At 42.8% G+C, this 22,791-nt stretch overlaps 1 protein-coding gene and 1 long non-coding RNA gene across 10 annotated transcripts in view; one reads left to right on the plus strand and one right to left on the minus strand.

Moving 5' to 3' along the window:
- The window catches only part of Ten-m (teneurin transmembrane protein Ten-m), a 515,153-nt gene that overhangs the window by 364,570 nt on the left and 127,792 nt on the right, over window positions 1–22,791 (minus strand). The window lies entirely within an intron of this gene.
- The window catches only part of LOC139773520 (uncharacterized), a 106,004-nt gene that overhangs the window by 69,213 nt on the left and 14,000 nt on the right, over window positions 1–22,791 (plus strand). Inside the window, exon 2 of the long non-coding RNA XR_011718366.1 lies at window positions 14,721–14,770. This is a non-coding gene — a long non-coding RNA (uncharacterized lncRNA). The remainder of the gene's footprint in view (window positions 1–14,720; window positions 14,771–22,791) is intronic.

Here is a 22,791-nt window from a genome sequence, read left to right on the forward strand (position 1 = left end):
TAAGCGAATAATTGAATTAGGAATGTAAAGCTGAGAATAGCTTATTAAATTTAGAGCTAGATGATTAAAATTAGAGTGAAATCGATATATGCGAAAAATCATACATGATTTTAATATAACTTCGAACGTATAAGGCACGACAGAGCAAAAAAATAAAGTTTCCAAACAATTTCACTTGTAAAGGAAATGGGAAGATATATATTTACACATAAAGAGAGAGAGTGCTTCATCGACGATCACAAAACTAGGATAAATACGACATGTATGTACGTTGATTCGATCGTAGGTAGGTAATCGTACGTCTCTCTCTCTCGCGCGGCGCGGTATAACATAGGAATTCTCGGTATTCGAATTATATTCAGGCGTTACTATGGTTGACGACGTTGGATCAAAGATAATATTGGTTCGCAGTCAGAAAATGGATCGAGTGTTATATCCGTGTTCGAAGTTCGCTCTTCGCGACCGCAGCGATTTCGAGGACGATAGCCGAACGTGAAATAAAGAGGATATTCGGCGGCGGTGGCGGCGACGGCGACGACGACGCTGACCCTCGCGAGTAAATTAGTTCCGGAAACTATTTCCAAGCCGGTTTAACGTCCGACGTATAACCAGCAATCCCTCGTACGTAAGCTCGGAAACTCCCCTCGCCCATAATGCCGCCGAGCACATTCTGAAAACGTACAACTGAGGCAATCCTTTTTTGACGATGGCGAACGAAACGTAGCGTGATTTAAATGAGATATCAGTCGCAACGTGCTTCTTTATTGTTCGAAGACGGCCGAATTTAATTAACGTTATCTTAGAAGATATAATTTTACATTTTTTTAAAACAAAAATTATAAATGTGCGAAAATGTGACGATACCGGCGTAAACATAGATTACACGCAGTTATCGACTAAATAACGCTGGAATATCGCTTGCCTTTTCAACGATTGGAAATCAAGAGGCGGGGTGGTTACGTAGAACCGCCAAAGTCCGTTAGCAGCCTGCAATATACGAGGACTTATTACATAACTGAGCCAATTTTACCGCAAACGGTTTGTCCATCTGGCGAACTAATTAGCAACTTGCTATACAGAACGGTGCGGGCGCTCTAATAACGGTACGCGTATCGGCCGCGTTTTATTCGACGTATATGTAAGCCATAACACACTTGTAATTTCCTCCTAACACCCAGCGTTAATTGCGTTACCGATTTATACGACCGATAATAATCCTTTCGCGTTACTCTTTACTGCCGATTCGTAGCGCTCCGCAGCGGAAAATACGCGAGTAGACCGCACGATTGATACGACCGCTATTTCCAAATTATCCATAATTATATTGCGCATTGAACCGTGAATGCGCCTTATTAGCAAACATCCTGGCAATGTGAGTCAGCAAAGTAACTTGGAATACCTCTTGAATATCGCAGAATTAATTGCAACATCTCGTCAAACTTTCGAGACGTTAATAAATCATATTTGTTGCCGTCGAGTAATAGTTTAGTTTCGGGATTGTAGGTCTGAGAAAATTTTAACAATTAACGCGCAAATATAAAAGACAACATTCGCGATAAAACTCGACGTTCGATAATAGATTTAAAAGCTTTATGAGCAGTTCACTTACGTTCTATTATTTCTTTCGAGAACTCGGGGTTACAGGTAGAAGATGAGAGTTAAAAAATGTATGTTAACGTGGAAGAAAATATCGCGATTCTTCGGAAAATATCACGATTCTTCGCGATAGAGTAAATTCGTCCAGCATGTCTATTTGGGGATATTTATTCATCGTGACGGATTTCGCTTATCGCGCGATTGCGCGCGGGGAGGGAGAAACAATTAGAGTAAAGTGGCCAAAGTTTTCTCAGCAAATATCACTTACGAAAATACAATCGAGACTCGTCGCAATCGAAGGATGCATTGTGGGACCGTGGAAAATGGCGGTCGGAAATAATCGGATAATGTCGCTCGCGCTAGGACGTCGGGATGAGATGGGGTAGTCGGGGAAAACGGGAAAATAAGAGAAGGGAAAGACACTCACGGATACGATTCGATACGCTTAAGATAAATTGATACGAGATGGATTATGAACGAAATATATATACGGCTGTTATGAAGCACGACGAATGGGTCAACCATTTGGAAGTAACAGTCGATGAAGGAAGCAAGGACTGCTGTTAGGAGATTATTTTTGCTTTGAAAGATGTATAGATATATACGATGCGTAGAATATTGTTTCCAAAAAGAATCTTGAAGCTTTGACAAAAAATTTAGAAAGAAAATATTTTCTTTCACGCGGGGATATTTTAGAATATAGCAGAAATAGTGATTAATTACACGAAAGAAGTAGCAGCATTTTCTGTAGGAGCATTTATTCAAAAAACATTATCTGTTTAATATTACCGCAGAAGCGAAAGAACGAAATGCAAATTTAAATTTCTAGCAGTACAAATTTTGATTATATTAATTTAAACATTAGCAGACAACGCTACACACTGTCGCGCGAGAACGTTGCATCCGAGAATGAGCATTTCAAAGATCGAATAAGGGAATATCTCGCGCGAGAAATTTCGCCGAAGGTGCGGATCGATCAATTTTCATGAATCTTCGAGAGGCAGCGAGTTCCGAAGGTACTTGCGAAATGAATTCACGGAAGACGGGTGGGATTCTTTATCGGGTTGGCTATTCCCAGCAGTATATGGGCGAATAAGGTCCGACCATTTGCAGAATAAAAGGTCCGGGAGAGGGGTAACGTCAGGCAGGGGTAACGTCAGGTATGTATCGGTACAACCCGATAGAGCCAATGCACATCGCGCGGCTGCTGACGTGCGACCGAGGGATAAATTGAATTATCATAAAGAAATTGCGTCCGAATATTTCATCCGGTTTGTACGTTGAACGCCGGCTAGTAGATGAGAAGGCGTCGATAGCTTTTCCAATATCGTCGCGAGCCGCACCGGGGGCCTGGGCACCGGGAATTTTAAGAATGGAGACTTTTCCTTCGGTACCTCTCGGCACACGGACGTGCACAAACACGCGCTCTAAATCCTATACGTACGATATTTACACTCCTGCGAGGAGCCGGCGGAAGAATCGCGAAGGAGAAAAAGAGAAATCGGTTTGCACTTCGAATCTTTATCACAATGTCAATTGTCTGCACCGTTTCTCGAAACGAGAATGTACAGGTTGAAAAACTGTCCTGAACAAGTAAAGTCAATTTAGTCGTAAGTATTCTTGAATCTGTTCCGACTACACTTTAACCATACACGCACGCGTGGCAAGCATGGTCTGGAAATTTGGAAACTTATCGTCGACGAATCTACTGGATTTATCTTACCCCTCGATTGGAATCCTGAATTCTTCGTTCGAACTAGTTGTAAAATTTTAATAATAATGAATTAGCTTATATTTATTTCAGATTAGATCATAAAAGTTTTAATCGTCGTTATAAATTCGAAGAATTACGATGCTACAAATACAATAACTGACAGATGTAAATTCGCATGAATTGAATTGATACCATCCTAGTGTATATTCATATATAACCGCATATGATATGTATTCGGATACCTCGGCATATCGATATATCGCTTAATTTTAACTACATGAACGGCGTATATAATGTAAGCCCAATATCCTAGGACCTGCATACAAGCGGACGCCATACGTTGCATCCTGAGCACGGGCATCAAATACCCGACACCGCCATTATACGCTCATTTCAGGTTAATACTCGACTGATGCTGCTACATCAATCTAACGACTGACGGTGTCGGACATTAAAGTTGGCCGCCGTTGAGGGCTACATTGCCGAACGCATTGTCGGTCTTTACAAGATTACCGCGCAAGTAAACGAGAAATATTTTCCAATCGAAATGTCGAAATTACATCAAAAATAAAATAAAATGATGTTTATTCGCGTCATTTATAGAATCTTTTTCCTAAGAAGATTTTAAATCTTTTAGGTATTCATATCCTATGTTTTGTGCCGTGCACTGGAGATGTGAATTAATATTCTAATTGACTTTTATGTCGATACAATTGAATTTTATGTCAATAATCATCATTTTGCCTTTTTATCTCTTCGCCATATTCCAGAATTGATGCAAAAATAACGATATTTTCAGGCAATTAAAATTAAATCTTATTGTTACATTCTAACTCTTATATTCTCCTTGCAATTAAATTAAAATGACATTAAAATGCGAAATATAAATTGAGCGATAATAAATCATTGAATATTCATATATATATTCTGCTGCAACTATAACAATTGCTAACGAGATAATCTAGTAGCACATACAGTTTCCATAAGCTTCCTCTTGTATTGGCATTGTGACGCTGCAGCGGACAGACTGGATACAAACTCGCTAGGAAAAAGGAAAAAAAAATTAGAGTGAGTTCAAAGGTCGTCTCGCAAGCGAGTCATTTCGAAGCCTCTTTCCCCCGTTGTCGGCGTTTCTCTCCGTGCATTGCCGCGAGCTCGCCACCGAGGAAATAACTGCAAGTCGTAAAGTCTCGCAAACCGCCCCTTCGAAAGTCGCCGCCGCCGCCGCCGCTGCCGCCAAGCCTCACCGCTGCGAACGCCTCGTGTACACCCGCGCTCGTAATTCGTAATTTAATTTCAGAATCCGCCGACTTGGCCGGCGAAGTTAGCGTGTGGCTGCGTGGCACATGTGTGCGAGAACGTGAGTCACTGCCGGGTGCAAAAACCGGGCGAATCGTTAAGTAGCCGCGCACCCACGAAATCGCGTACGAGCAAATGTCACGTGTGTATGTAGGTGTGTAGGTGTTGTATGGGGCCGGGCGCGTATATCGGGACGCGTCATGAACCCTCCGGGGGAGCGCCAAGGGGATGCGAGTTGCATCCAATTCATCATCGCTCACCCTTTGTGTCGCTCGCGCCGGCGACGCGGTTGTCCCGTCGGATTGCGCGAACGGGAGAAAGTAAATTCGTCACGGTATATACGATTTGTATCGCCGTCTCTCGCAATTCGCGCGAGTGATTTCTTAAGGAATCCCGTCCGCGATTTAATGCACAGGGATTTCATATTGCTATAACGATGACACTTTTGTCTGAGTAGTTGGGTTCTCAAGATTTATCTATCCAAGTCTCGCAAGTTAGCAATCACAAAGAGCAATGTTGGAGACAGATAATATAGTGATTGTTTCAAAGAAAAGGATTTGCAAGTTGTGCAAGCGATTAATTAAGAACACAGACACGTAACGGTATCTTGTCATTTTTCTTATTATGCAGAAATATGATTTGGAATTTAATTGGCCGAATTTTTCATCTTAAAAATTATAATATTGTGAATAATGATTTTCCATTAAATCATCGCTAAAATAACATTGGTTGCAAATTTAAAAAAATCGATTTTCGTTAAAGAATTTATACAAAATATGTTTAACAAATTAAATACAGTTCTTGTCAATTTGTGTACAAGAATTTAATTGATCAACAATTACGTAGTAATTATACGCGAATCCTCGAATTAGATTTATACATAGGTATATAGAATTACATTATCGGATTAGCGTTTTGCTGTTTTATCAAACGCACCGTGTTGCCGTTTTATTATTAATGTTGCAATGGGTCTGCCGCGTTAACTAGTTGGTCCAGATTTCGTAAAGTTATTAAGGGTTTGCTGCGGATGCAGCTTTATTATCTCATTCGGTTTAGGGCGCGCGGGTGTACCGAAAGGCATACCTGATTAAGAATGCACCCTTCTAACGGTGTCCATGACCCGCGGTTAGGGCTGGTGACATTAATAGCAAGCGCCGCCGACGATCCAACCCCAAGGCTTACCGACGTCTTATATTTAATTCAACGCCGCCGCTAATTCACTCCAGCGCATATTCAATTATTTTAGGATACGCGGAATGTAACGTCTTTATTGTTAGAATTTTCGCTTTATCACGGCCAGAACAGTGGCGAGTGAAAGCTCATTTGTCACGATGTAACGATGTGTCAACAAGCTGATTAAATTAAATGTTAGCGTGCCTCATATTAACGTTGCAGCGTCAATCCTTCAAGGAAAGGATTCTCTTAATTTTCATTATCGATGATTAAAATTCAGGAAACCTTTCAATATTTTTAATGATTGTAGGAAAGTAACATTTATTAATCCATTTATTTAAAGGATAAGGGGATAAGATGTTAAACAGGCATGAAATAAGTGTGTTGACTTACGCGCTTCTGTCTTACGCAACATATCACATATCATACAAGCTTATAAGCCTGCGATATCTTATCACACATCACTGGCGTCATTAACGTTATTTCGTTTGTTACCAGTTTGAACCTTGAAATAAGCGGCAACATATATCGCGGCGAGTATATTGCAACGGTTGAGCAATGGAGTACCGTGCTGTGTCACCGAGCACGGGAATGATCGCCGATATTTTTCTCGCCGAGATTATCCCTTCAGGGGTGGCTCGTTTTTTACGCGTCGCAACTCGTCGATCTTACCCCTCCCTCCCCCCCCCCCGAAAATAAGCACGTATCGCACGTGGAAGAAGAACGAGAGCGGAAAGAGAAGATGGTGGGAATGGAAGGGCCCAAAAAGAGGATTACGCTCACCATTTCGGTCGCTCTGTAAGGTAGCCCCCTCCCCGCCTTTTCTTTGCTTGCCTTCCCGACACAAATGCTTTCCCTTTGTATTCGCCCCAACTCGATATCGTTTCGCTGGCGCCTTCCACTTCGCAGCGATTTCCAGACGGCGCGAGGAAGTGTCTGGCGGAATACTAATTCAGGATCGCAAATTTACAGCTTCTTAATTTCGTAGGCAGCTTTATAAAACGAACTGGGCGCGCGGTGGTCCGGCATGCCGAACCGAAACGTAACGACTTCGGTATCCGCTTCCTCGCTTCCTTCCTCCGCGCTATTACGCTCAATCTCTCGCGCTTTCGTTCCTTTTGCTTCCTCTCTCTCCTTAACCCCTTTCCTCACTCCTTTCTCCGTCCATTTTTTCTCCTTTCTACAGAATACTAATCGTACGGCTCTGGAATAATCAAAGTCGTGCTGGGGAAGCGTGACCGGGGAAGCCGAAGCGTTCACCAAGCGGACGAAGCGTCGTCGGCTTTCCTGCTCGCGACATCCCCCTCTTTACTTACAATTTCGCATTTGTGATTCTCGCCGCTGCAACTGAAATCTCTTTCAGAGACATTAATTCCACTGAAGAGTAATTCGCATATAATGTGGTAATTATATTATTATCCCTAACTGAATTGATCATTGTGCTCGTGAAGAAACGGGAGAATCATATTCTGCCAAAAATACGAGCGTATATTACGTACTTACGTATATGCACTCACGTTATATGTATAAATTCGTATGCGAGAGTAGTACGTTCATACATCACCGTCAGAGAATTATGCACTCTCAAATACCGCAATAGTTGAGGCGAATAAACGCATTAACATTTTCAAAGTGGAGATATCGTGGAAGCTTCCATTTTTCTATTCGTCCGCTTTTCCGTGGGCGGATACGGCTCGCCCGCCGAGAAACGAACAAAATTTCAGTCGCTAGCATTACCGAGGAGAAACGATTCCGCCGCTCTCGCTCAATTATTTCAGGGCACTCGCGGGTACATGCGTACGTTACGGAGTGATGGATGACGCGCTCAGAAACCCTCCCGTCGCCGTCTCGCGCCCCCCTCAGGCCGGCTCACTCACACCCTCCGCCGCCGCGCGCCGTACCCTTGCGTGACTCTCCCGCCACGGGGGATGCCGCTTGAATAATTACCCCCACGGCGCACTAAACCCGCGTCTGACTACGTGAAATCCGAGCACTGAATTCGCCAGACCACGTCTGCCGTACTTTAAGGCCGTGCCTCGCTGGTACTTTAAGGGCGAGTCTCTAATTAATACGCGCCGACCGTGCCGGCTGCTGACCAGTTTCGCAAATTTTGCCGCGTTTCGCCGAAATGTAAATCGTTTCTTTGGACGTCGAGGGCTTCGTTAATCAAAGGCGAATGCCTGATCTGCTCCGCCAAGAGCGAACGGTTTCTGAAACGTCACGACGATTAAATGGAAAACGAAAGAGAAATGCGGGTTTATGGACCTTACGAGAAGATCGTAATTTTTGCTGATAACGTAATAACATATCACTAAAATTAATAATATAACTGTTGTGTCTCATTGTAGAAGATATCATTGTATAAAAATATTAATGAAATTATTTGTTCTTTATTAAGATTATACATCAAACACATCATAATTATAATTGTGCGATTGAAATGTCAGAAGCCTAAATCAGATTCATTTGATAACTGTAATTTCTGTTCAAGTTTTAGGGTGATCGCAGGGGGTTTCATAACGGAGGGCTGTATATACATGGCGATCAAAGCAATCGGTATCGCGGTGTCCTCGGCTATACCAGGGGTGCTCGTAACTGGAAATTCGATTTTGTGTGGGAGCCTTTTTTTCAATCAGTGTTATCGGCCAGTTCGGCAATTTCATCATCAAAGGGTGAATGAGGAGGGGGAGCGTGGTAGCGAGTAAGGGTGAGAGACAGGTGTAGAGAAGGAGACAGAGCCGCGCGGGATAAAACACACGCGGGTTGACGTCAAGCGATTCAGCTCTTGCCTCCTCTTTCGTCGGGGTTGAAAAAGGACTGGCGACGGTTTAGCGGAGGGCTGCAACCTTCTAGACTCGAAGTCTCGGCACGTCGCCGATGAATGGTCTGACGAGACTCTGCGAGACTTTGCGAGACAATCACTGGGGAAATCTGGGGCCCTGCTGATCTACCCTTCGTCCTCGACTACCTCTCTCTCCTCTTCTCCTCTTCGCCTTCTCTTATTCCGTTTCTCTCCCTCTTTCTCCGTTCTGTCCCTCGTGCGACGCGTCCCGCGACTTCGTCTTGCACCCTTTCATTTCCCGGGACACCGTTGTCTCTGTCTCCCCCGACTCGGTCTCACGTGTATGGCAGCGGTGACATTTAATCGTACGAACGAGTCGCGATTAAATTTCTCGCTTGCGCTAGAAGATCTCCCGAGTTACTGGCCCCAAGGTGCGACGCGACCTTTCTAAAGAAAATTGCTACGAGTGTATATACTTTGACGAACGACTTTAGGAACTATTAAGCTAAAAATGTTGGTGGGATCTAGGGTGACAGGTTACTGCGGACTGAACGTCTCTATATCTTGGAAACACGAATAAAATTTTACTCGCGCAGGTCGCCGCGTTCGATTTATCTATTTTTTATTTCGAATTCTTCTTTACGCCGGCTATCAATAAAATAAATATGTGATTCACGTATATATTTACATATTTACATAAGCGGACGTTTAGCAAAGACGGTGCCCTTTGCATTTCCACGCGCCGCTCTCCCGCAATTCATCGTCCTAACAACGTATTCCTTTTCGTTCGAGGGTAAGCCAGGGTGCTACCCTACTCTCTAATTCTCATTGATTCTCCGGCTAGCTAGTCGCTGAGGCGGAAAATTAAAACTCTGGTTTCCTTGATCACGCCACGTCGAAATAAACAGAACACACGACGCGACTCGTAAATAGATACTTTTTCTTTCTTTGCCGATAAAACGTCCCCCGTATCTACTTCCTTCTACTCTCGTGGAATACTTCGGTCGGGATTCGAGACGTTTCTGAACATCCTGAATCGCTGAATTTGCTTCTAAATAAAACCGTGGAGAGCTTGAGAGTAACACAAGTGCCCGATTAGATTGCGTTTAGAGTTCAGGATTGCGTGATATCGATCCTTTAAATGTGCATTACAAATAATATATATTTCAACAAAATAATGCCATATTAATACGGGTTTCATATTTCAGCCAAAAATTTCGCTTGAACATATGCAAAGTTAATTTCATCGAAATTATTTATCGAGGATTTAAAGTTCAGAAATATTTCAAGTTAAGCGGAATATATTTAACATGTCTTTCAATACAAAATGTTTTATTTAATCAATCGATTTGTTGCACACATTTTATGCTATATTCATCAAATATTTTCACTTCGTATAAAATTGAATATATCCATCGTACCTTTATATACAGTATCCAACCTATTCGTCGATACAATTGATTTCACTGTTCATTTCCTCTACTTACAAAAAAAGAACGCTCGAAAACGTTCCGCCACGGAGCAGTCTTCCGTATTCCGGTAACGTCGATAATGAGTGCAATTAGCACGCCTAGGCGATGAGGCAACCGCGTGAACAACCGACTCGATTATCGAGTACGCTCGTTCAACTTGTTTCACGCTTTGCGAGTCGAGGCTACCGGGAAATGAGCCATTCATGCCGTGCGGTTGTAAGAAGAGAAAGGTAGAAAACGGTGGTCCCGCTTAACATCTTCATCGTCATAAAGGTACATTCACAATGGCGTAATACCGGTCACGCGATATTTATTCATTGATTGACGAAAGTGACGCGAGCAGTGACAATTTGAAGGGAAGACAATGCGTTCGCCCTTATCTCGCGCTACTTTTCCACCTATTTTTCTTTCCTCTCCTCGTCCTCGTCCGTCTCTACAAGTACCGTAATCCGACACTGCGGTTTGACTGCCTGCAAACCTGAGTGAGAATCTACAGGCCTTCCGCGAAGGTATCCTCTTCCATGGACCACGTCGTTACGCAAGCATCAAGTATCCCTTCGAACGAATTTTCGAGGAAAATACCTCGACCGTCAGTTTCGCATACAACGACGATGTTGGCTGGGACGTTGAAGGAAGAAGATTGGATCGGAACAAACACAAGAAAAGTATATAATTGTGTGTCGAAGGATATAGACTTGAGGAAATGCCGATGAGTTTGTGAATCAACATCAATTTAGGAGATCGATACGCGCATTATTCTTGCGTTATATTTTTCTTATGTTAACTTGAATAAGAAATCAGACTCTATAAGATTTCAAATTAAAATACTTCATTGAATTCTCGATTTTCTTGCTGTGCAATTTGCATGCAAATCGACGTTACATAGTTGTTTCAATAATCATAGATTATACACTACGTTTTCGGATGCCAACCACTTGCCGGACGATCGATGCTTGTTTCGACGAAACGATGCAAGCCATTACTGTTAAGCTCCTCCCAGGTGAAATGCACTTTAACGTTGCGACGCAGCGACCCTTTTTGCAGCACTACGGATAGGACAAAAGGGAAAGAAACGAACGATGTAGAAAATAAAAGAAGGGACTGGAGAGAGTGCCGGTAAAGTAAGGCAAGGTGTATGTATTTCGCATACTCTGTACATGCGTCGTGACAACAAAGAAAATTAAGAACTTGCAGCAATAAATCAGTTTGTGGAATATGAATGGAGAAACGCAAAAATTTATCCGCGGCATGACGAAAATTTATTAGAGTAATTTTATTCGTCTTTGAAAGGTTAGAAAAAATTATTTAACGTGAGGAAATGATAACGAGGGCAGCTACAACTGTTAACATCGCTACACTTCAGTCCATTTTTCATGTTTTGAGGTCTGTCGAATGGTTGCACTACTGTGTCTGTACATTTTCTCCCAAAATCCTTCTCCTTTGTGCTCTATAACACACTTCCGCGCCTCTCCATCCCTCGGGGCATTTTGCAGCAAAGAAATATGAGAGCGTTTGTAACATGGCGATCGAGGTAACTCTACAATTTTTATACATAAAATCGTAAACCTTCCTTGTTTGCGGATATCCTGAATATTTATTCTTCTTTGTTCTACGCTTTTGTTTCCGTTTCCACTATGAACTCCCTTTGGCAAGTCTCTGCGCGATGTGGATTTGACTTTTCAAGAATGTCGATAGAGAACTAAAATCAACTGGCAAAGGAATCGACATCTAAGATATTGCACTGTTCTTTGAGTTCTACTAGTGATTTATTGCAAGAGATTTCCTCTGTGCCGTGTGATCTTATTTTAAATAAAACTTGAATAGACTAATCGCGTGATGGAAAATCAGCGAACGACTAAAAAAAATCAACTTTATTTACATATTATAAATAATATTCTATGTATAAAATATATATATATATATATGTGTCATATACAAATATATTATAAAATAGTCTCGAGGATATCTTCAATAGGTGTTTAAAAGATTTATAACAATAAATGCAAACATAAACTGAAAACGAATAAAATGTTTTTCAACGAAGATTACAATCGATGGACTATTTCTTCTCCGATACGTCCAGTCAGTACATCTTATTCGGATTGCGCAGAATATTCGGTCCAGGATAACAAATCGGTCGAATTGGAGAAATATATATATATATATATATTTCTCTATATATATACACACACACATTACATATACGTATTCGAGAAGCTGCTGTGGCTCCGGTCCTATGCAAATCCAGAAAATACCAAGCTCGTAATATTCGTCGAAACGTCCATTCTTGCAAAGGGTTCTATTTAAAATCGATTCGACTTGCCTTTCGACTTCATTTCTACGTACTTTAGGAAAACTGTAGACCACAAAGTAGATGTATAGATTATTGCGTAATAAAATTCATGATATTCAGCCCACATTGTGAAATTCAATTTATTCATTCATCGTGATTAATAATTTAATAATTAATAAGAACAAAAATCTAATAGCGAATGATATTCAAATCCATAAATTTACATTAGCACGAAAAGAAAATATTTCCTTAGACCAGGATATGAGCCTTTTACGATAGAATTGAATTAATTTGTATGTTAAATAGTTTTCTCAGAAAGTATCCAGATACTTCCGTGATTATAGCAGAATCGTTATTTGATCATAAACACAATCGATACAGTTCGCTAGACACTGGTGCAAGGACAATCGTATATTAGTTCGTGTTTTATTAGGAAGTGCATGAATGTGGATAGCATCAAAGACATCTTGTCACGTTAGCCATGAATTTTGAAACTGTACGCCGCAAGCCGTCCGTAACACTGAATTCGTCAACGGAACTCGACAGAAATTCGTGTTTGGTGTAGACGGGCGCGCGCGAAACGGCCAAATTTGCATTCTTGACCGCACAGAGAACAGCCCGTCGCGCGGCCGGCAAAGCGGCGGAGCAAGGAGGTGAAACTAAACTGGCACAAACGAGCTAATTTGCTCTCATTAGTGTGACTGCGTACATTGTCCTCGTTATGAACGGCGGTGTGTTAATTACACTTACACGTTGTCCGAACAGCCAGATAATGCATCCGGTCACCCAAGGTACCCGCGTCCAGCGTATGTATCTACAGAGGAGAAACGGAAAGGACGATCTTTCATGTCGCGCGGCCCCTTCCCGGTATTTCCGAGTCAGGAGCAATGCCAACTTTCAAATGAACGTTTTCGTAACTCAATGGTACATGTGTATACTCAAGTATACACAAGTAGGAAATAAAGTTTATTTCTTAATACTCTATGCGCTACTTGCATTATTTTCGGTAAAAATAAGCTACAAATAATTCACACTTTCTGTCGAATATTTACGAAGAATCAATAGCGTTTTAAGTAATTAACCACAATATTAGAATTAGATAATATTATACTAATCGCGAATCTCTATACGTGCTTTACGAATGTCAGTCAATCCCAGTAAATCGTCGTAACCGAAGAATCACCCACTAACGCAGTATGGACGAATGGTCAATGACCTGTGACTGCCATCTCCCTTTGCGCGTGTATTCCCGTGAGAGATTTTTCCTCGCTGTTCCATTTGACGTAGGAGCACGTCGCGGTAACGCGTGATAGTCATGGCATTGCGTCGCATCTCGCCTCAACTTATCCTCCGTACCACGGCCGAGTTCCACGAGTTGGCGTGTAGGCAAGAGACCGACAGGGGATTTTAGTTGTATTTTATTCAGCTACTTTATTCCAAGACTTGTCGCAGTTTTACATTTCCATCGGCTGCAGGCAGCATGTGGTGCACCGTCGGCTATTTCTACATACACGCGATACGCAACGCTCTCACGACGACGGTAGCAATAGCAGCAGAGCAGCAGCAGTGGCGGTAGCAGCAGCAGCAGCAGCAGCAGTAGCATCAACTCCTCTTTCGTTTCCCTTTCCACCCGGTTTTCGCGGGCCACTTACACACCGTCACCCTTAGTCGCGACGGTGCACAACCGTCCTCGACACTCCATCTTCTGCTCCTTCTTTCACTTTCCGCACTACCATCCCCGACACTTCTTCTCCTTCTCCTTGTCCTCTTCCTCTTGTCTTCTCTTTCTTTCGTCGCCCATGACTCCAAGAATTTTACTGGCTCTCCCTCTCCCTCGACGTCCACCCTGCAGACTTCATTTCGTCTTATATCCTTCACCTACTCCTCACCCCTTCCTACCGTGCGCCTCGCAGTTTCTCCCCCGTCTCCGTCCCCGACACGCCTTCCTCGGTATCTTCATTACGCAGCTTTGTCACTACTCAGCGAGCTCACTTAATTCGCATAATTCGCGCAATTTCTGTCTTTCCGACACGCCCCCCTCGTTTTTTCGTTGTCGCGCCTCCACGAGCGAGGGTTCTTTCGAAAGCACAGCAGGCGCGCCCGGTGCCGTCTATAAAACGAGATTTCGGAAGATAATATTTTCTTGACGATGGTGAATGAGGAATTTAACGATGTTTTTTTTCCGTTTTCAACGCGTTCTATTGCGATAATATCGCACGAAAATCTTAAGCTTAAATTAAAATTAGTTTTTTGCGTAACACGTTAAATATAGTGCTTCTTGTTTCTCGAATATAAATAAAAAACGCATCAGCTGAGATTTAAAGCGCGATTAAATTTAAATATCTGTTATCTGTTATTATTATAATTTTGAAAATATATTTTGGATTACAGATCGGGCGAAAAGGAGAAAGGAGTTGCAGTTCTTCTTCAAATCAACGTAGGTAAGAAAACATTTTCTCTGAAAGACGCAACGTCTTTAGTACTTTGCCTGCAACGGTATTCTTAGTCATTAATGACGGAAGACGTGCATCTCGAGTACCAAGAGGATTTCTTCCTAGGAACGAGAGATTTTCCTGCTTCTCCCTTCTCTCTCTCTCTCTCTCTCTCTCTCTCTCCCCGTTTTCCGTACACTGTGCCTATTTCTCTAGTTCTCTCCTTCGTACCGAGTCTCTTCTGCTTGCTCTCTTGGATGGAGACGTTGCGGTCGCTAAATGGATTCGTGCGCATTACCGCGTCAGTCTGAATGTGGCTCAACCCGTGGAGTATACCCTTTTTACCCTCCCATTAGACCTGCCGCGTTTTCGTCGATACACGCGAGCATGTGCAGCGTACTATACACCGAGCCCGTATTAACAAGTTATATTTAACCGTCGAATCGATATCTATAGCATACTCGAAAGTTTATTTCGCAGTATGTGACGAGCCAGTTCTACGTTATACAACTTGTCCTAGTTTAATTCACGCTTTCACTATAATTCGTTATATTCACCAACTCGCGCGTTTTTCCTCTGACGGTCATAAAATTACAGACAATTTTCAACGCCGAACAGTCTCAACCATCTGCGCCGCAAAGTTTCGCGATCCATAGTGGCGAAACTCTCGACCGTATTTATCGCACCGAACGTTACTCGCTTTGTATATGCGATACCCGAAAATATCGTTGAAAATAGCAGCGACGTGCATCACCACGATTGGTTCAATTCGCGGTATTGCTCATGCATCGTTGCTCTTTCATAAACTCACTGAAAAGTAAATCGATAAATATGTAGATACTAAAACTTTTTTTACAATTTTTTTTACAATTATTGCAGCAAAAGATGATACAATTGGCTTGAAAAAATTGTATCAGCTTTGTATATATTATATTCAGTAATTGTAAATCATTCCTATATTAAAATATTCTCCGTATTAAATTTTCAACTTGCAATTTAGAAATTTTAGATTCATCAATAGAGAAATATGCATGTATATTCCAAAATATTTGCACGATATTTTACAATAGAAATAAATTTGTCCATTACCAAGTGATATCAAGGATTACAGAATTAGGATTATGTCGATTGATATGTCACATATTTTGAATATAACCAAAATATATTTAGAAATAACCGTAATCTATTTTTAATACAAACATGATGAAATAAAACAATTCTCGTGTTATTTTTTTCGGCAATCAATCTCATGGAAAGCCAGAGCAAACAATAACCATATCGGGCTTAATTGAATTTCAACACTTGCGCTGGTACATATTGGTTTATACAGCGTAAAGTCCACGCATATATCACAGAATTATCATAAAATTACTTTTTTTTTCTAAAAATTTCTCTTTCTACTAAAAATGCCAAATTTTCTTAGCAAGAATATAAGGTAAAGAGACCCGATTTTTTCTTTAACTGACTCGAATAACCCTTTCTTATCTTAACAGAAAAAATATTTGGCTGAAAAAAAATTGCTTGCTTTTGGCATGTTATTTAGTGATATTTAACGACAACGCCAATCAACACAATGTAAAGTTGTCATCGTGACGATGGATATTGTTTCCTTTTATATTGATTGATGAGATATATTCTATCTCAAATTGCAAAAACATTATAAGTAGGTAAAATTATGGAGAACGAGATCGCTAAAGGAAGCAATGTTATAAATCATAATACAGTTTCACTTTTAAACAATCAAAGAACTCGTTTCGTGGTAGCTTTACGAAGATGAGGATCGAGTTTATCTTTATATACGGGTGCCCTATAAGTACAGGCTCGCGCGTACGGGTACCGCTCTCTTTTAGGATTCTCCGTGCGGTATAATGGAGTGATACGAAACAAAACAGAGAAAACAAAGGAAACCGCAGGCACGAGAGTGGGTTTCTGGCTCGGTCCAGCCACGTGCTGATGTTACCGCAAAGCATACGCCAGCATACGCGACCACGGGCAGTACACGCGGACAAGTGTACACCAAGAAGATATAATGGACAGCTGGCAATTCTCTTTCTCTCCCTCTCTTTCTTGCGAATGAAAACTGTTTGTGAAAGAGCGCCGTTGTCCGTTTTATTATTATAACTAATTATAAATAAATGCTGCGTTGTCATATGCTCTTGTTGAACACCTCCGTTTTCAAATATTTCTAACTAGGATTTTTGGCTTAAACAAACGTCTTCCAATTGTTTTTTGTATATATTCCGCGGTAAAATAAACACACTAGTAAAAATGGTATAATCGAAGAAATTACTTGAATAATGAGATAAGCGTAACTTCAGTAAGTCAAACGCTCTCGTTATACTGATAACGCTAAATGCGTCCTTATTATACATGGACGTCGAATAATTGCCAAACAGTGTAACGAAGAACTACTGTTTATCAATTATTAACGTTCGCAGCTCTCAGCCAATATTGACACGTCCGTGCGCTTTGTCGCGCGTACATCGCCTTGCTGGCCAAACGACGCGCGTTGCAGCCGAACCGAATAGTGATAGGCCGATCGTGCCGCGATGTTAATTCCTGAATTATTCCCGCCAAATCGAAGCCCCATTTATTAATTAACCCGCGGCACGATGCCCGCCCTGTCTGCCCGCCTCCCTTGCCCGCCTCTGTGTGTCGATATACGGCACGGGACGCGACGCGTGCTACTAGCAGCAGCGCAGCGACACGAATTTCCGGGCAAAATTGGGCTGACATGCCGCGCGCGGAATACACATTGGGAGTCGGGAGTCAGTCGATTCGATCGTCGGACGATTGCCTGTAATGCCGGGTACGTGTAATGCAGTGGCGCGCCACCGTCACACGGGAAACTGGGGCTAACAAGGTTCGCTACGGGTATCGCGGTATCAAGGGAGCTCGACGTCGTCTGGATGCGAGAGAGAGACCGCTATGTAAATGAATTAATTCGTCGTTACAACTCGGACGATTGTAATATTTATTCGTGCATTGTATTCGTGGAGACAGCGGAGACCGTTTTACCAGGCTGGCGCAATTTCCACCTGAGAGCAATAAAATCAAATGTGATGCTCCATAATGCCGTTTGCGGAAACGTCCGAAAGTGGAAACGTTTCACACAAGTTTGACCGTGAAGATAATATAAAATCATCATTTATCGATATTCGTACTGATTTACTCGAGTTGTTTCTGTCTCTAGAGACAGACTTTTAAACATTGATTAAAATATGTTCGCATCTGATCTTACACGATTTATCTGGACTTTAGCTTTCGTTACGTATTTATACGGTTATATTGATCCATCATGAATTTTTAAAGACAAAGTGTCCAACACTATCGCATAACTGACATCGTGCGTTTCGGCGATGGCATTGTCAGGGGAGTCTATGATGCCGGGCAGCAAGAATTAACGCGTAAACGAATTATATCGCCGCATCGGCTAATTATAATATTTATCAAGTGCGCATACGATCCCGCAGTGTTGTCCCGAGCATACAAGCCGGTGCCACCGAAATCAGTTAATATGCACGCGCGCATAGCGGTCCAACAAAATAGCGGATACACGCGTACGTAGGCCGTGCGTAACATGAATGCATCCCTGCACCCTCCCGTTTAATATTTCAGTTCACCGTCTACCGCCGTCGCACGCGGGTTTCGGAAACGCTCGTCCTCTTCTCCGCGCGTTGCCAATTCCCATGAGTTCGTTGAAATAGCGATGGACTCGCGTTTTGAGACCCCCGAGCAGCTCTGCGCCGCGAAATAATGCGTTCCATCGCATCCCCTCGAAAAGAGCCTCGTGTCTTGACTGAAGAATTAGACTTGAGATATATAGAGCCAATACAAAATACGATGCGGCGATTCGCAAGGCAAGCTGCACGGGACTTTTATTGCCGATCATAAGCAGTGTAATAATTTTGATAGTAATAATTCTTAAGCATAACGCCTTCACAATTATCAAAATTATTACATAAGCAATATAATTCTGATAATTTTGAAAGAGTTGTTCTTTATAAGAGTTAGCAACAATGAGAAACAATATGTGGATCGCGCGAGGAGAGAATAAAAATTTATTTAATGACGTAATTTGCATTACAGTATTTTTTATATCAAACTGCTGTTTGTATAAATACTACTGTAAAAAGTGCGAGATGAACTTCAGCTAATTCCGCCTGTCGCGCGCAATCATATACCGGACGCGTGCTGTTCACAGTCACGTCGTTATCGAACATCGTTCGCCGTGAAGAACATCGCGATATCCCGATGTTAATCGAGCGTTCCGACGGTCGCGAAACCACCCAAGTAGAGAAGCAGGAATGGGCAACACGTGTTCGCAGACGCGGGTAGCGGACTGTTTCGCACGTCACGATTAATCTTACATGCGTTCTGCGAAACGCGTCTCACACGCGGCGAACACAAGCGTCGTGCGATCGTGGGGAGGATCGCAGTGACATGTACAGTCATCGGTTTTAAGGGAAACGACGCGACGTAGGGAGATGAAGACCCGCCGTGATCGCCGCGATAAAAGGCGCTCACTGGATGCTGCGGGAGGCGCGATCAAGTCATAATGACGATGTTATCTTATCGGGTAAATCTTCCCCGCGTAAGCAGAATCTTCCCTTCGCACCTTCTCGTCAATCCTTTCTCCTTCGTAGCCCTTCTGACGTGGATTTTTGAATAAGGTCCCAAGGTCTCCACCCAAGAAGATGTTTTCTGTCAACGGTTTTCTATAACGTTGCGTCACGCTGCGAAACGTAATGTCAATTTCGCTAAAGGTCGAAGGTTTGTAGCATTGTTCGAGAATAATATTCATATAAAAGGGTTGACTGTGCGCCGACAACGACCGGGTGAATCTTTTTTTGTTCAGATTAGACCGATCTGCAAGTGACGATTAATCAAGAGCGCGAGACGTTTAGCTCGCGCGATTCATTGTGACGTGTTTATACCACTCGTAATTAATTATGAATCACGCGGACTGTCTTCCAGGAACGCTTTTGTCGTTTAATACGCCCGTAGACCGCGTCGTACGCTCGAAAAGGTGGCCATTCAACAAAATAGCGCGTCAGCCGGGACAAAGGCGTACGTCATTGCCGCGGATACAGAGAGAATGGAGATTGCCGTCGTCCAATGGCGCGAGATGGAGGCGCACAATTTGTCAAACGTTGACGCTAAGCCGCTAACTTTGCCGTGTAGCGTCATAGCTCATCTTACGAAACCCCGTTGTGAGACTTCCACCTTCCCGTCGTCGCTGTCGTCTGAAGGTTACCGCGTGGTTCGGATCCACCAGTTGTCTCGCAAAGCGAGCGTTCCCTCGGTATTCCGAGAGCTCTCTCTCGCATTCTCTCTCAACGCGAACGGGATTCGCGGCTAATTATACCAGCCTACGCAAGGTTGGGCACGAAATTTTCGACGTATATACCAAATGGCACCATTGGCACCCCAAGCGTAAGAGAGATCTTCCTGAGATTTGTTTGTCTAAATCGTGATTACCGTCTATAGTTGTTTTTATCTTTTTTTGTAACTGCCATTACCTCCAACTATAATTTGTTTAATACGACATTTTTATTTACGTCGATAAAGATAATAAACGATAGACCTACATTTGAAACAGTTGAGAAAGTGTTTAGAATCACGCTTTTACGCGTGATTTTTTCATATGCGAATTGGCGTTACTGCGACATGCGTTAAAGAGCTTGAAAAATTGAGCTGGCCTATATTTCACTTCGAACGGCGAGCCTGTAAAGTAAATTCACGGATGGGAGCATTCTGGAAAACGACATGTGCGCCAGTTGGCAACTGTCCTGCGGTTATTGGAAGCGTATACAGAGTCTAGTCGTTCGCTGGAACTCGTGACGTTTCGACTATCGGGAAGTTATTAGAGGATAGAAAGCAGCGTGGTGGAGTGAATGGCTGGTTAAATGGCAGCTGTATATGTGTTAAGAGTTCGATGCGGTACGCCCTAATGAATTTTGGAACTTGAGATCGCTCTTACTCACGTGTCTCGTGTGCCTGGATCAGCGAAATTCTGCATTTAGGTCCCGCGTTAGATGACAAAGCGCGAAAGTTGCGCGAAAATTTCTTTAAACGCGCGTTTCATATATGAATACCGCTGTCGCTGAATGGCAGGTAGATTTCTTTCGGACATGTATGCGCTGCATTCCTTTGTTGTAATAACGCATTCGATGTAGCTCGTTCCGTTTCTCATCCGCGTTAAAAAGCGAGTGCGTATACGCAATGACACGTCGATAATGCATGACGCAGCGAGTGTCTAACGGCGAATCAATAAGTCCGTATTTGTGCGCCTACATCTCAAACAGTGCTCGTGCCTTGCTAATCGCTTTAGCCGACAATATATATCCAGAGGACAATATATACGTACAAGAGTCGGAGTCTCGCATCGGCGTGTGTGATTCTAATTGCTCGATGAATTACACGAGCCGAAAACCATGAAGCCGGGATGTAAACGCCATACGTTGAAATGGAATTTGTGCGCGTATAATGCTACAATATGATATAATTGCCGGGCGTTTCGCCTGAATAATTATTTGTCACGTCGACACGTGCCATGAGTCGTAACAATTAACAGTTTGCTTGCCGGTTTGCATCTTTTGAAGCAACATACACGCATTGCGTGGGACACTGTTAGATGAACAAGCGATTGAGCGTTATCGAGGCGTTTTCATCCATTATACAACATGCGTGAATGTAATGAATAAAGGAAGATTGATCGTAACAACAGTCAGGATTTGCGCCTGAAACGCTTATCGTTCCATTTATCGTCTCAATTATCTGGCATTAGATCGTTACAAGGTGGAAACACCTCGTTCCCCATTCAGCGTGTTTAATCGCCGAGCCGGTCTGAAGAACATCTTGAAGAACATCGCGTAACCGATGAGCGGTGCATGCGTTACGACGGGTAATAACACGTTCACCAGTGCCAGTGACTTAGGGACGGAGCAATGGGGTTAAGTGGCCGACAAATGTAGCAGCTAGCAGCTGGCACGGGTGGAACTCGTCTTTCCTACTCGATCACGGCATCGATTCACGGCGCTATGCGAGAGAACGCGCGCGCGCCACGGACGCCTTTGGCGACACGGACAATCTTGGGATTGGGAGTTCGGGAAAGTCGTTGCGCTCGGTGATTACGGTTAAACCGTCAACGGTACCGGCTGGTTGGCTCCGAAGTCGGTGCCAAATTACCAACATCGGCGAGAACCAGAGGGACCGCTTTCCTGTCCAATCTAAACAAGCGGAGCATAAAGTTACCAACTTTGCCGACGCCGCCTCTCCTTGTCACCGGCGCGCCGCGGCCGCTAGCAGCCTGGACGGCGGAGAGGTGTCCGGGCAATACAACGAGTAACTAAATAAATTAAGCTGGCAATTTGAGAAATTGCTGATTTCACAGTACGCTTTGATTTATTTCCGACCGCGTGAATGAATTATTTCACTGATCTGTTTCACTGATCAGACGGTCAAAGTCCGAACGACGTTACTTTAGCACTTAAGAAAATATAATACAGAGCGTATTACCACTATTATCAATATCGATTTAAAATCTTGGAACACGCAGAACGTGAAATAATATTCCTTTGTTAATATTTCTTTTAATACTTACTAAAATTAACAATGTACGCGATATATTACATTTTTTCTCTCTCTTTTCCTGAGTTCGATCTGTTCATAAGCTACTTGGAAGTTCAATGTTATAGAAAAATACAAAATAATCGCCCTCTTGGTTTTGATATACAGAGCATCGATATCCCACTGGCCTACTAACGGAGATTCCCTTTATCGGAGACTGGAAATATTATTCGTAGGTAGACTCTGTCCACTTCAATTTCCGGGATTATTTCCTTTCTTCGTCTATTTCCTCTTTTTACGTTCTTTTTTCTCTCTTTTTTTTTTTACTTTTGTCTTCGCCCGCGCCTCTCGCGGTTTTTACGACCCTCCAGAGAGATCGATGTTTCCGCTTCGAGATACTCGCGTTACCCCATTTTCTAGGACGGCACTCGACCATAAAGGGAGATAAGGAGGACGAA

The sequence above is a fragment of the Temnothorax nylanderi genome, unplaced genomic scaffold (genome assembly GCF_030848795.1).
Source record: "Temnothorax nylanderi isolate EJ_2023f unplaced genomic scaffold, tnyl_v1.0 TNYL_tig0063_pilon, whole genome shotgun sequence".
NCBI classification, from domain to species: Eukaryota; Metazoa; Arthropoda; class Insecta; order Hymenoptera; family Formicidae; genus Temnothorax; species Temnothorax nylanderi.